This window comes from Dipodomys ordii, unplaced genomic scaffold, assembly GCF_000151885.1.
Source record: "Dipodomys ordii isolate 6190 unplaced genomic scaffold, Dord_2.0 Scaffold32, whole genome shotgun sequence".
In the NCBI taxonomy this organism is placed as follows: Eukaryota; Metazoa; Chordata; class Mammalia; order Rodentia; family Heteromyidae; genus Dipodomys; species Dipodomys ordii.
The window spans coordinates 15,884,600-15,900,168 of NW_012267248.1; the positions used below are offsets into that span (position 1 = coordinate 15,884,600).

The window sequence follows — 15,569 nt, forward strand, 5'->3', positions numbered from 1 at the left end:
AACTCTTACTTGGTAGCAGTTAATTGCACTAGGAGTGACCTCTGACCCTTCCAAGGCAGCCAATTTCTGCCTGGCCATGGACCTGTGCTAGATGATAAACTGGGCCATTAGACTGCTTCACTTACAAATTGGAACTAGGAAAGATGTTGTAAATAATAGAATGAACAAGAGAAAGTGAAGGTAGAAAAGTGTGCCGTGAAGAAGAGTCAAAGCCTTAAAAAGAAATTCATTTCTGAATTTTCTAAGAAACAATGTTGAAAGGGGTAACATTGATCAAGAGGCATTGCATTCAAAACTGCTTTGTTAAATGGTAACTCCTTCACACAACTTCTTAAAGATAATAAGAAAATATTTTAAAAAGAAATTATGGGAACAGGGATTGTCTTGGCTGATCTTAAGCTGAATCTCAGACTGGCTCACATGTGAGGTTGATAGGAGCCCTGCAGATGTCTGCATATCCACAGACCATACAAGAGCTTTACAATACATATCCAGATACATTCCCAATGTTTCTGGGGAGGCAGGTGCATAAGTTTGTCTGACAGGCCAGGGATGGAAAGCAACTTCAGACCTCCCATGAGCAGTGAAGAAATCCAGGAGGATGGACTGGAGGAAAGAAGGCTTGGGTCTGAGGAGAAAAGATTGGCTTGGTCTGAGGCTTCACCTGAAAGCCACAGGCTTTGGGTCACCTATCTCTACCATCAGGGATATATCTCAAAGTCTCTTAACATTTGCCAAGGCAAACAGCTACTACAGATCACCTATCCCAGAGCAGACTGGAGGGACAGCCTTTTTTCTAGGACAGGCATACATGTAAGCCAGGGCACAGATGCTCTGGGGTATGGCAGAAGTGTTGAGTATCACTGTGGAGAAATGTGGCCATACTTCTTTGAAACATCTCTAAAGAGTGAGTGAAAACTTTTTTTTCAACAGAAAGACAATCTCATTAAGCCACAAGACTAAAAATCCAAAGTAGAAATAACTCCATCATTCTTTGACCTCCAACAAATCACTAAATCATTTTTTTCTTATCCGTGTGCCAGCCTCCCACTTTAATTTTTACCCTAATTACTGAATGGCTGGTGTGTGTGTGTGTGTGTGTGTGTGTGTGTGTGTGTGTGTGTGTGTGTGTGTGTGTGTTGTACCAGGGCATGGGCTAAGAGTCTCAGCTTTCTCGTTTATGGTTAGCACTCTATCACTTGAACCACACCACCAGCCTGGCTTTTTGCTGGTTAATTGGAGCCAGAATCTCTCAGACTTTCCTGCACATGCCAACTTTGAATCATGAACCTCCAGGAGGAGGTCTTAACCTCCTGAGTAGCTAGAATTACAGGCATAACCCAACAATGCCCAGCCTGGCTGATTCTTCTGGAGCTGGCACATATCAGGTTGTTCACATCTGGTTTAAATAAAGTCTATAGGAGAGTCTTGGAGCCAAGCTAAGTATATTTGATTAAGCACCTATAATGCTCAAGGGACTTTGCTGTTGCTATAGCACTTATCACATTAAATTGTTTAGGACTACCCATTATGGAATTGTAATAGTTTATCAGTGAGGTGGCTGCAGCTCAGAGAAGAGCAGAGTGTGGGATATGAGTCTTCATGAAGCCATCGTTTGGGCGAGCTCTATCAGGCCATAATCAACTCTGGGAGTAAAGGGATCTAGGTAGGAGTTGTATCACACTTGTACTTATACATGGGGGATTGTTAAATAGCACCACCAAAGCAGTGCTGTTGGGAATGAAAGGGAGAAGATAAAGAGGTAAAAAGGCAGAACTGCATAGGAAGTAGAAGAAAAGAAGCAGGAAAAGGTGAGGTAAATAGTGACTAACATAGGAACTTGTGAGAGAGGAGGTGGAGGATAGGAAAACCTTCCCAAGAGATCCAGAATCCCATCCTGCACCTCCCTGCCTCACAGCAACCTCCTACCCAAGCACATCTGCTCCACATTTCCCACTTACCATATCAAAGGCACAACCAAAATTAAAATCAAGTGAGGCACCATGTCTGACAGCCAGCCAGTTGAGTCTAGAAAGCAATCTTTGGCATTTTGTCAGCCTCCAATACAAGGTTTCCATTTTTCACTTTGGGAAATTTCATATTGCAAAATTTCCTCTTTCACCCACAGCCACCAGTGCCATTTGCCATCCATTTGGTATCTGGACCAAACCCAAGCATTTGCTGACAGAGGCTGTTTTTGGGTTTTTTTTTTCTAACTGGTTTGGACAGGATTGCATACTGGTTATGATGACACAGTCCCGAAGCCTGGCTGAGTGGGTTCAAATCTTGCTTCTGATATTTGGTAGGTTATCTTAGGCAATTATTTCACTCTCCCATGCCAAGTTCCCCATTTCCCAGGGTGATTAGCATGCGCAAGCCTCCTGGTTTGTTCTTGCTATGGTTTGAAAATATCCTTCAAAACTTGTATGTTGGAAACAGAATGCTCACTCCAGTGAGTAGTGTTTGTAGGTAATACCTTTAAGATTATTAGGTCATGATCACTCTGCCCTCATGAATAGATTAATGTCATTGTTAGGGAAGTGAATCCTTATCACAAGAATGGGATTGTTGTAAATTTAAGTTTGGCCATGCTTGCTTTCTCTCCTAGGTGGTCTTTTGCTTTTCTACCCATTTGCCAAGGGCAAGGAATCACTAGATGTCATTCCTAGATTTCGGTTTTTCCCAGAAAGCACTAGATGTAATTACTTGATTTTGGTCTTCCTAGCCTCTTCAACTGTGAAAATTTCTCAACAAATTACCCAGACTGAGATATTGTACAGTAGTAGCACAAAATGGTCCAAGCCTGCCCCAAACTAAAGAACCTTGAATAGTGCAAGCTTTCATGATTAAACAAAAAACAGCCTACATAAACAACATGAAAATTAAGAAGAGTTGATCATCTAACGACTAAATAAGACATTGCACTGGAAAACTTGAGTGTTACACACATTGGCCATTCATGTTACAAGAGCTTCTTGCTAAATGGCTTTGGTGATGTTTGTTGTATCTCTGTACTTGTCTCCCAAGTCAAGGTGAGTGGTTATAGACCAGAATATTCATTGTTCACATAGACTAGTGAGTGCTCAACAACCAGAGCACACAGTGACTGATGCTACACAATGAATTTATGGAATAATTATATGTAAAATGAGACTCAGGAGGCTGAAATCTGAGGATCACAGTTCAAAGCCAGCCAGGGCAGAAAAGTCTGTGAGACTCTTATCTCCAATACACCACCAGAAAACTGGAATTGGTACTGTGGCTCAAGTGATAGAGTGATACCCTTGAGCTGAAGAGCTCAGGGAGAGTCCCCAGGCCCAGAGTTCAAGCCCCACGACCAACAAAAAATAAGAAGAAGAAGTGGGAAAGAACTGAACATATGTAGCATGCATTTCTCCATAGAAGATACCCAAATAGCTTGCAAGTACATGAAAAATGTTTAAAATTGTTAATCATTAGGGAAATGTAAATCAAAAGCCCAATGAGATAGTGCATCACATTCATTAGGATGGTTACTTTATAAATGCATACATATACCCATAGAAAAATACTACAAAAATAACACATGTTGGTGAGGATGTAAAGAAATTGGTACCTGGAAGTGTCAAATTCATAGAGATCAAAAATAAAAGAGAGGCTGCCAAGAGTTGAGAGGAGTCAGGATGGGAGCTGTTATTTAATAGGCATAGAGTTTCAGTTTTGCAAGAAACTGCAAGATGAAAGGAGCTCTGGAGATGGATGGTGGTGAAGGTTGCACAACAATATGAGTGCTCTTCACAGTACTGAAGAGTACACTCAAAAATGGTTAGGATGTTAAAATTGCCAGGTGTGGTGACATTACCAGCTAATCAAAAGGCTGAGGGAGAAAGATCATTTGAGGCCACAGTTCTAAGACCAGACTGTGCAATAGAATGAGGACCCAGGGCCGGGGGGAGGGGGTGGTGGGTGGGAGATGGGAAGGGATGGGAAGGGGAAACAAAGGAGGAGGCTACAATGCTTGATAAGAAATGTACTCATTATCTTGCCCATGTAATTGTAACCCCTCTGTATGGTATTTTCACAATAAAAAAAATGAGGACCCATCTCAAAAACACAGTTTGTGTCTGTAAGTTTTATATTATGTGTTGTATCACAATTGTAAATTTCAAAGGGAAGGGGATATCCTAGTAATGATTGTTGTAAAGAATTTCAGGCTAAAGTAACTATAAAGAGGATCTGACCAGCGTGGTCAGGAAAGCATCACTCAAGCAAAAGCAGGATGGAAAGGAGAATTCACTGGTGGGGGGGGGAGGGGGATGAACAGAATGCCATTTACAAAGTCCTTGTGTGGTGAAGGATCACCAATTGATTAGGATGCATTGTTAGACAAAATACAAATACTTGCTTTTACTAGATTTGTTTCTCTTTTTAATTGAGGTATACCTTGCAAGTATAGATTTATACAATGTCTAAATACATAGAACTATGCATCGCTTTTAGTAGAATCATTTAAGTACAGCAACAGCGAAACAGCATGTTGCTGTGTTTCCTTTCTCCCTTCTATTCCCTTTCAGCAAGAAGCTATCAACCTGGAAGAAGACCATGGGATATGATAACTGTCTGCAACACGTGATCCTCATGTCTCTTTTTCAGAATGGAAAATAAATGTTATTGTTGGGACAGTTAGTGATATTTGAATAGAGTCTCTGATTGGCTGATGGTACAGCAATGCCTGCTTCCTTATTTTGTGTTGTGGCTATATAGTGTCATTGCTTTCAAAAATATTCACTGATTCATTGAAGGTTTGATGTAGCATCATGTTGACAATTACTTTTAAATTATACAGAAAAAGAACAATGGTAATGGGTGAGCATGTGGGTATTTATATAGCAAGACAGACAACAGAACAAATGTGGTACAATAGTTAACAATTAGATTAGCTGGCTAAAGGAGAAATGGCTTGAAATTTTCTAAAAGTTTGACATTATTGTCAGAGCAATGATATTTAAAAAACATTGTCAGTGAGCACTGGTGGCTCAGATCTGCAATCATAGCTACTAAGGAGGCTGAGATCTGAGGATCAAGGTTTGAAGCCAGCCCAGGCAGAAAAGTCTGTGAGCTCTTATCTACAATTAGCTACCACCACCACCACCAAAAAAAAAAAGGCTGGAAGTAGAGTTGTGGCTCAAGCGGTAGCATAGTAGCAACAAAGTTTAGGGACAGTGTAGCAAAAAAAAAAAAAAAAGAGAGACTTTGTCTATTGGTGAAATGAATACACGCAAGACAGCAAGTAACAGATAAAACCATAGAACACTGAATTTGAAAAGGTAAAGTTTGAGGAAAAAGATTTATTCAGTGTGAAGCCAGCCCTCTTGAAAGTAACCACACAGGGTTATGATAAATTCATAAGCATTCTGATTAAACATCTGCTTGCATTAATGAGGCCTTGACATGGGCTCTGGGGACATAAACTCCTTCTCTGGATGGTGCCCTGGCTCCAACTCCAGTTCATCTCTATGACACCACCCTTTCCAGGCCCAGAAAGTGAAGGATGGAGCAAACCTACCAACAGCATCTTGCTGTACATAAGACCTAGGCAAAACTGTCAACCCAGGGAGATCTGAAGTGAGCTGAGAAAGAATACTAAGCCTCTTGGTATTTCTAGACTTCTGCAAAATCACCAAAGGCCCCAGTCAAGTCTAGGCATGAGGTCTGGAGTTTCCACATGCACCTAACAATTGAAGCCAGTGGCACAAGATTCTTGATGTGCCCTGTTGTGGGAGCCTTACAAAGGGAGCATCATGGCAAAATGGAGAGACAGAGGAGCCCCAAATCTCTGTCATTCATACCCCACTGAGCTGGAAGCGCACACGTGGGCATGGCTGTTAGCACTGTTGTGGTTGGATGCCCTTGGGTAATTACACCACATAAACAATTTTTTAAAAATAGGTCAGAAACTGTAAGTACGGTCCTACATATTCTTTGGGGTGAAATTGTCATAGGGCTGCTGAAATCTAGTCTCTGTGCCTTCTCAAAAGAATCATAGTTGAGCTAAGGAAAATCATTCAATTTTAAAGTGTTTATTCATTTTTAATTTTTATTGTAATTATAAAGGTGATGTATAGAGGGGATACAGTTACATAAGTCAAGTAAAGAGTACATTTCTTCTTTTGGTCTTTAATCTCACCCTGAAGTTTCGGAATCTTAGCACCATCCTTTTCTTGGATTTCTCTGAAACATACTTTTTAAGTCCCACCTTTCAGATAGAGAAGTAGAGGAGCTACCCCTACCCTCCTCCATCTCCTCTTACCTCTCCCTCTGCTCAAGTTCTTAACCCCCTTTTTCCTTTTTCCATCACTCCAGGTCCCACCTCTCTTATTCCTTCTGTCCTCCTCTATAGAGTCTAAATCTCCTGCTGTCATATCAGGCAGCCCCCTCCCCACCAGACCTTACTTTGTCATAGAATGCTATTCCCAGGCCCCTCTTTGAAATGTCCTTTTCACCTTCCTCAACTTCCCAGTCTCTGGACCTTCTACATTCCTGTTTACTCCATTCCTGTCTTCATGAGCTCCTCCTGCTTTGCCTATATCCATCCATGACAGGGCTGTTCATCAAAGTTCCTGTCTTGATACTTCTTCCTTTTGACTCCATCCTTTACCAGAATGATCCTACCACCACCCAACATCCTGAGAACAGTTCTTTCTTAGTCACTCAAGATAGCCAGCTCCTGTTTCTCTGCTCTCGTTCCTCTTTTTCTCCTACCTCCTACTTGCAAGTGAGCTCAAATCATAAATATCTCTCAAGCCACCTCTGGTCTCTAGTTCCTCTCCTTGCCTTGATTTAGGCTCTAGGATTTCAGCCATTACCTCCAGCCTCTTTACCTTCTCTGCCATTATGAACACTCAAGAAACATCTTGAGGGCAATTAAGTCATTATGCTTCTGGTAATACTATCTTTCCTGTTTCATATTCTGCTATTTTCAACTATTTCAATTCACTACTCTTTCTCTGCCTGCATCTTCTTTTGACAAAACTTTTCATCCTTTAAAATCTAGCTCTGTTGTCTTCCTGCTCCAGGAAGCCCTCTCAAACTCTCCAAAACAGTCAGTGGGAAAATGGTCTTTGTCCTGTTCAGAACTATAATGTGGTGCTATGGCAATTTGGTTAACCATCATCTTCCTATCTGATGCTTGAGACCCTGACCTAGGCATCTTCCGAAGGTAAAAATTATGCTTCCTCATAGGCTGTGCCTGCTTGATCTCTATCTCTCTCCCCCCCCTCCCCTTCCTCTTCCTCCCCTTCCTCCTCCTCTTGCTTCCCTGCTTCTTCTTCCCTTCCCCTTCTTCTTTTGGTGTTACTCCAGACTGAACTCAAGATCTTGCAGTTGCTAGGCAAGTGGTCTACCACTTGGATCATGTCCTTAATCCTTTAACTTCCAGTTTCTTTGTTCATATTGAGTATCATACTTTTTCTTGAGGCTGGCTGTATACCACTATCCTTCTACCTGAGCATCCCAAGTAGCTGGGATTATAGGCATACGCCATGATACCCTGTAAGGGATGACTTTCCAACAGGTACAAGTTTTTGCCAATGGGAGGAGAATGAAGAACAAAACCTAAATTTTAAGACAAAAATATTCTCTTCACAATAGCCTTTGTGCTGAAGTGTTATTTGTTAGTTATGACAACTAGGGCTCCTGGACCCAATACTCCTGATCTGCTTCTTGACATTATTACTTCTTTTGTTGTTGCTGTTGATGGTTGTGGGGCTTGGAATAAGGCCTGGGCATTGTCCCTGAGCAATTTTGTTCAAGGTTAGAACTCTAGCACTTTGAGCCACAGCTTTACTTGTGGTTTTCTGGTGGTTAATTGGAGATGAGAGTCTCATAGTTGTTCCTGCCTGGAGTTTGCTTCAAACCGTGATCCTCTGATCTCAGCTTCCTGAGTAGCTAGCCACCAACAACAGCATGTGGATGTGTCAGTCTGATCAAAGCTTAGCCACTGAGGTTCCTTTTGCTGACTGTCCATCGACCTTTTCCCCTTTCTGAATCCTTCCTGACCTTGAGGTTCAACTCAAATTCCACCCTCTCAGTAGAAACTTCCCAGGCTCTTTCAATCCTCATAATTTTTTCTCTCTTAATACCTACAATACTTAAGTTCTTATTAGAATTTAATTGCATACATCCTGAATTTTATAACTTTCATTGACATTCTTTATTACAAACCTTTTATATTAGAGAAATTATTTTAAAAGTGAAGCAAAAGAAAAATCATTCCTAAACTCTTCTTGTGAGAGTCACTCTGATAGTGTATAAAATTTTTCAGACTTTTGTTATGTATACATACAATTTTTATAAATGAGATAATACTATAAATTCTGTTTTATAAATTGTCTTTTAAAATATACTAGTGGAAATTAACATACCAATACACATACTTCTGCCAGGCACCTGTGGCTTATACCTATAATCCTAGCTACTCAGGAGGCTAATAACTAAGGATTTTGGTTCAAAGCCAGCCCTGGGCAGGAAAATCCATGAGACTTTTATTTCCAATTAACTACCAAAAAGCTGGAAAGGGAACTGTGGTTCAAAGTGGTTGAGCACTAGCCTTGAGCACAAAAGCTCAAGGATATCGCCCAGGCCCTGTATTCAAGCCCCAGGAAACACACACACACACACACACACACACACACACACACACACACTCCTGCCAGTAGATGGTAGTTCATGCCTCTAAGCCTAGCTACTCAGGAGGCTGAGATCTAGAAGATCATTGTTCAAAACTAGCCTAGGCAGAAAAGTCTTTGAGACTCTTATCAATTAATGAGCAAAATGCTGACTCAAGTGGTAGAACATCAACCATGAGAAAAAAAGGGTTAGTGAGAATTTGAGATTGTCATTTCAGGCCCTGATACTGGCAAAAAAAAACCTTCTGTAGATTGTTAATTTCTAATATAATTTTAAATACTATTATAATATATTAATATAACTCATAAAAGCAATTATACATAAAATACAGCATTTGTGAACTATTCCATGTATATTGTGACTACAGACTCATAACATTTTTCTTTTCTTTTTACATGCTGGTACTGGAGCTTGGACCAAGTGTGCTCTGTCCCTTAGCTTTTTCACTCAAGATTGGTGTTCTACCACTTGAGCTACAGCTACCACTGACATTTTGGTAATTAGCTGTAGATAAAGTCTCACAGATTTTTCCTATCTGACCTGATTTCCAACTTTGATCCTCAGCACTCAGCCTGAGTGGCTAAAATAACAGGTGTGAACCACAGCATTGGGCCACACTCACAGTTTTTAAAGTTCATGGAGGATAGTGTCTGACATTTTCTAAATTTCCATCCCTTATGTGCATACTAGTTGTTTGTGTTAGGTATGTCAAAAAATTACTATATTTCAACTACCAATGTTTTGTAAAAGAAGGGTCTTGGGCTATCACTATAGATAGCAATGTTAAGAACATTACTGTTTTTTAGAGCTGATTTCCAAAGTCCTTTTTAAGTACTTTGATCTTTAGGGAGATAAAGATGAAACAAAAGAAGAGATACATGGCTTTAAAACCAAAACAGGCTGCCGGCCAAATTTACCAATAACTAGAAGTCCAATTTTGGTGTGATTCTAGTTACCCTAGAAACTACAGTGCACTCTGACTTGGAATGCACTTGATGTTTATTCAGAACTTGTGTGAAATTTGCTACAATGAGAAATCACTGCTATTGGCAGCAGCATCTGCAGAATGTAGTGACCCTCCAAGGCCCTCCTGTGCTGCCTAGCAATCCTGCTACAACTCCTGGTGCTGGCTTACACCTTTCCTCCATCTCTCAACTCCAATACCCTGGGTACCCGTCAGCTGGTCCTGATGCTTAATCCTCTAAGAAAACACAGCCTGTGCTTCACAGATCTGTGAGGGATCCTCAGGCTTCCCATCCCTACATCCTTGCCTCTTTACAACACTCATCAGTGCTGCATTCCTCCTTTTGTAGGGGTGAACTGGCCTTAGCCCCATGAAAGGCTTCACTCTCTGGTTCACATACTACAGAAATCATCTCCCTTTCTTTGCATTTTTTCCCCAGGGCAAGATTAGTCCCCACAGTGAGTTCAAATTTCTCCTTTGCCTTTCACCCATTTCCTTATTTTACAACTGAAGTCCTCTAAACAGTGGTCTCTAGTCTTCACACCCCCCCCCAGGTTCATCTCTACCATCATTCCTTCCGCACTGATGCCAGAGACCTCTGAGTCACCAAACATACAAGCCAATGATGTGTTCTCTTATTTTATTTGTCCCATTGACAACTTCAGCACAGCAAAAATCTCCTTGCTTTTCCAACATCCTCTTTCACTTGACTTTTAGCATGGAGCATCCTCTCTCCCTTTACTCTTAGGGCTGCTGCTTATTCACCTATTAGCTGATTGTCCTTATTTTCTTCATCCTCCAGACTCTAAATGTTTATTAGAGATGAGATTCTCCCCTCTTTTCTCTTCTTCCCCTCTTTTCCTCCTTCTAGATTTGCATTCCCCCTCTCCCTGCCCTTCCCCTTCCTTCCTCTTTTCTTTCTTCTCCCCCTCCCACCCCCTCTCTCCACTTCCCTCTCCCCTTCCCTACTCCCCATCCTTTTCCCTCTCTATGTTCTCAAATGTTTTAAATGTTGATGCCACTCATGTTTCTACCTCGAGTCTGGATGTCTTTTCTGACTTCTAGGTTCCCATATCTAATTATTTGCTCAATTTTCCATTTACATATTTGGTAGGCATCTAAAATCAGCTATCCAAAACCAAATGTTTGTGCTTTCTCCCATGTTTCACTAAGTTGTATCTCCACTCCAAAATCCAGAGCCGCCTTTGGCTCCCCTTCTCTCACATTCCACAGATGAATCATCAATAAATCCTGTCCAACTTAATCTTTGAAAATGTGTCTAGATCTCACTTATGGCTGATGTTCTAGTCCTGCTAGCTGACCTCAAAAGCCTCTTGCCTGGTCTGTCCACTTCCACTTTTACTCTCCCTTCTACTTAGTAAACAGTGATCCTTTAGGAATCCAGGCTAACTGGTTTTCATTATCTACAGAAATCCCTATAAATAACCTCCCATTCCCCCCCAATCTGCTGGCTATACCTCTAGAATTGTGGCTCAGCTACACTTCGCCCTACTCTTGTGCATCAATCACAAGGGCCTCTGCTGGTTTTGTTCCTGAAACATGCCAAATCTACCCTGCCTTCAGGTCTTTGCACTTGTTCTTCTTGATATTTGAAAAGCTTCCCCCCCCCTCAAGATAAGTGCAGCAATTATCCTCTTTCTTCATTTATATTTCTTCTTAAATATATATTTTCTTATCAAGAAACACTTCTTTGACCCAACTTAAGAAGAACCTCAACCCCTATCACTCCAAAGCCTTGCTACTTATCTTTACATGCTTCACTCTAAGCCATCCCAACACATGAGCTCACCCCATTTATATCTATAGCTTAGACATAGATATATGTTTGGCTCATTGTCTTTTTCCCAAACTCAACACTAGAATAAAAATTCCACGAGATCAGAGGCTTTGTTCTGTTTACTGTTCCATTCCAGCAAAATAGAATAGATGGAAGAAATAACCATGTAATAGGCAAGTCAACAATTACTGAGCCAATCACCAAAGCTTTTCCAATTCCATCAGTTCTTCAAAGTGTCACCTAGGCATTGCTAAGCTAGGGCTTTACAGTTTAGATAGATGTACATTAACATCTAGTTTTGACATAGTAAACATTAGTCATAATTCCAAGGTACTTGTCCCAGTGAGAATTTTCCTCATCAACAGAACTTCCCTCCATCACTAGGCTCTTCCTGTCTTGGGCATTCTTCCTCCCAGCATCCTACTCTAATCCCTTTTGTCATGATTTCATTGGGTACTAACTTTGCTGAGATGATTCAAGGTGCTACACTGGAAATTCTGCCTACTGTTTTGCCTTAGGAAGAACTATTACAATCTTCTCAACATTATCAAATTCTGTCTAGGGTGCTGGGGTGCATGGAATCCAAGAGTTCAAAACTGTCCTGTCTTTCTTCTGTCTTCCTTTCCCGGTCCTTTTCTTCTTGCATATCTTCTTTTTCTTTTTTTAATTTTTATTTTATTGTAAAGATGCTGTACAGAGGGGTTACAATTACATGAGTAATGAGTACATTTCTTGTCAAACACTGTTACACCATCCTTTTTTTCCTACTATCCTTTCCCTTCCCCAACTCTTCCACTTCCCCCACACACACCTGATTATTTTCTTTTTCCTGTTTTCATTTTTGATTTTTTTTTGGGGGGGGGGGCTTGAACTCTGGGCCTGAGCACTATCCCTGAGCTCTTGAGCACAAGGCAAGCCTCTGCCACTTCTGGTTTTCTGGTGGTTAATTGGAGATAAGAGTCTGCCTGGGCTGGCTTTGAACTGCAATTCTCAGGAATCTCAGCCTTCTGAGTAGCTACGATTACAGACATGAGCCTGCAGCAGCCAGTTTCCTGCTTTGTTTTTTTAATAAATTCTAGAAATAAAGTTAATTGGCTTCAATAGCATGATACAAAGCCATTAGCCTAGGAAACCATATCATGATGACAGATGAAGCTCATATTCTAGATCAAAAGACACAGGTAACTATGTAGGAAAAAGGTGCATCAGGACAGGTTGAATGTTTCAGGCATGGGAAATAAATTGACCTCTACTCAGGTTGCTGCCATAAATACAGAGTGAAAGATCTGCATCTGTTTCCCATTGCAAATGACTGAAGTGTTAGAGTAGCAGCATCAGCCAGGGGCAGCCTAGCAAACAGGATAAAGGTGCTAAGGTGTCCACTGGCTAACCTCTGTAGCATGGTGGGAAAGGAGCCCTTAACACTTGACTTACCATGCTAATTCATACAGTGCCAAATATTCTTTTCAGGTTTCAATTCAAATAACCTGCTTCCAACTCCTAAAATAAAATGAAACTTTCTACTAGACTTCTTCATGCTCCTGAAAGGCAATGATTTTTTATCTTCTTTGACATCATGGAGAGAATATATATGATCACTGAAGTGGGCATAACCTGCAGGTTAACTAGTTTTAATTCAGCCTCTCTGAATGACTCAGTAACACCAGGTGCATTAGGCTTTGTCATCTTGACCGTCCTATCTCATACTTGAGAGTTTTAATTCACAAATGCTGAATCCAAGTCTACAGGCAAATAAACTAATTTACAGCATCTTCTAGCCTTTGCTGTATCTACCTGGAACCAGACGTAAGGGGCAAATTTGGCTTCTCACCCATCGCCATGTCTCCTCACATAGCTGGCCAGTCTTAGCCTGCCTAAAGAGAAATGAATCTATGATCCTCATATGGATATTTTCAAGCCTGCCTTTATTAAAATGTATACAGTTTCTTTTGCATCATACATTTACAAGAATGAGGAATGCAAGTCAGACACTGGTGGCTCATGCCTGTAATCCCACATACTCAGGAAGCTGATTCCTGGAGGAACCATGGTTTGAAGCCAGCCAGGCAGAAAAGCCCACAAGACTCTACTTCCAATTAAACAGCAAAAAAAAGTGGAGATATGGCTCAAGTGGTATAGCACTAGCTGAACAAGAAGTTCTGAGTGCAAGCCTTAGTACCAGTCACTTCCAGGACTGTCAAAGAACAGCTTGGTTAGGTTAGCATCAGTATTCTGTCCTTTCTAGGGAAGGGGTCCATCCCAAGGGGTGCTAGATCAGAAATAAAGAGACACGGGTCTTCTAGCTGACAGACCATCCCTCATTTGAAAACTGGAAAGCTTAGCAGAGAAAGATCTCCCAGTACCAAACTTACCAATGGAAGTTCTCCTATGCTGATAGAAAAATTAATTCAGTCTTGCACTTGTCATGGTCCCTCACAAATGTGCTTTCCACATAGGCATTCCAAACCTGTCTTTGAAAATTGGGCCCTCAAAGGTCAGTGGTTGGAGCAACACTTGGATGATATCACAAGACTCCCAGGGCGACGCTTCACTGCTTCCTCAGCATATGCCAGGGCCCATTTTATAGAGGGGATTTATGAGCCTTCTCTCAGTAGAGCGAGCCAAAGTTTTATAATATTCATTAAAAATCAGCACCACGTGTAATAATATGGAATACTGCCTTGCAGTTATAGGTGTTCAGGGAAACAGGGCAGGATTTCTTGGCCTTGGCAAGAGGTTGAGTTGCAGGCACCAGCACAACACTAACACAACCTTATTTTATTGCAAATGTTATGTCCAGCCTAAGTCCTAATTTAACTCTTATAACTGTAACCATCATCAAGCTTTCTTCTGACAAAGCAGCGTCCCCAGCGAAAGGAAGCAAAGTATCTGCAGACGTTATAGAAACCGGGAAGGCTGGCTCTTAATTAGCAATAGATGACACTCTTTCTACAATCCGGCTGCGGGGTCTTAGAGGTTCGCTCGGTGGGGCAGGCCCAGACCCACCTGAAAGGGATCCAAACATCCCATCACCAGTCGATGGGAGACTCTCCTTCCACCGCGCGGCCTGCACGCATCTTTTCCAGCCCCTCCCCAGGGAGAAAGGATAGGCAACCCTGGAATCCTAGGTTGTGAGGTCTGGCTCCCTTCCCCGGATACAGCGCTAGTGCTTAGGGCTCTTGGCTCATTCTCCACGTGCCACCCTAACCATCACCACTAGCCTAGCCTAGCCGCACTACCCCCAACACACACACACACACACACACACACACACACACACCCTTCCTTCTCTTTGTAGGCAGGGCCTGGCCGAGCCAAGTGGTCAGCTGGGCAGGGAGGAGCGGGCTCTGGCAGCCGCGCGGCCGCACAAAGCCGGGAGATCGGTGGCCGCGGCGGCGTGAGGCGCGCCCCTTCCCGCGAGCCAGAGAAGCGCGCGCGCCCGCCCCGAGCCCCAGCCCCAGCCCCAGCCCCCCGGAGGAGCGCCATTCGCGGAGCGGCTTACGCTAGTCGCCGGGCGTACGGCGCCCCAGCGGCCGGGGAGGTGCGCTGCCCGGCTCCCGTAAAGTTATTGTGAATGGGGAGCGGGTGACGTCAGCGCCGAATGTCAACAATGTAGCGATTGAGAGTGTGGGCGTTCCGGGGAGAGCTCGAGCCGCGCGGCGCGGAGCAAACAGCGCCGAGCTGCCGCCGCCGCCGCCGCCTCAGCCGCCCCAGCAGCCGCAGCCGCAGCAGCAGCAGCAGCAGCAACAGGAGCCGCCGCAGCGGCCGTGCACGCCCGAGCCACGGTCGCAGCCGCGCTAACTCGAGCGCCCACCACCGCCGCCGCCCGCCTCTCTCGCTTTCGCCCCCGGCCTCTCCTCACCCCTTCCCTTCCCCCTTCCCGTCACACTCGGGGGGCTGTGAACGAGCTGCCATGTGATGCGCGTCCCCCCCGCGAGCTTTCGGTGACCCCCCGAACCGCCCACCCGCGCCAGCTGCCGGGAGGCGGCTGCAGGCTGCGAAGACGCGGGGAAGAGAAGGCGGAAAAGGACGCAAAGTTCTCCCGCGAGGTGAGTCCCCGGGCCGCGGGCCCCAGCGCCCAGGCGGGGCGGCGGGCCAAGTTTGCGTGGGGAGCGGGTGCGCGGGGCAGGCGGGGAGGCG

General features: G+C 43.3%; 1 protein-coding gene across 1 annotated transcript in view; it reads left to right on the forward strand.

Moving 5' to 3' along the window:
- The first annotated feature begins 15,255 nt into the window (after positions 1–15,255).
- The window catches only part of Bach2 (BTB and CNC homology 1, basic leucine zipper transcription factor 2), a 351,502-nt gene continuing 351,188 nt past the window's right edge, over positions 15,256–15,569 (forward strand). Inside the window, exon 1 of the mRNA XM_013016732.1 lies at positions 15,256–15,478. The gene's annotated coding sequence lies outside the window, so the exon portion shown is untranslated. The remainder of the gene's footprint in view (positions 15,479–15,569) is intronic.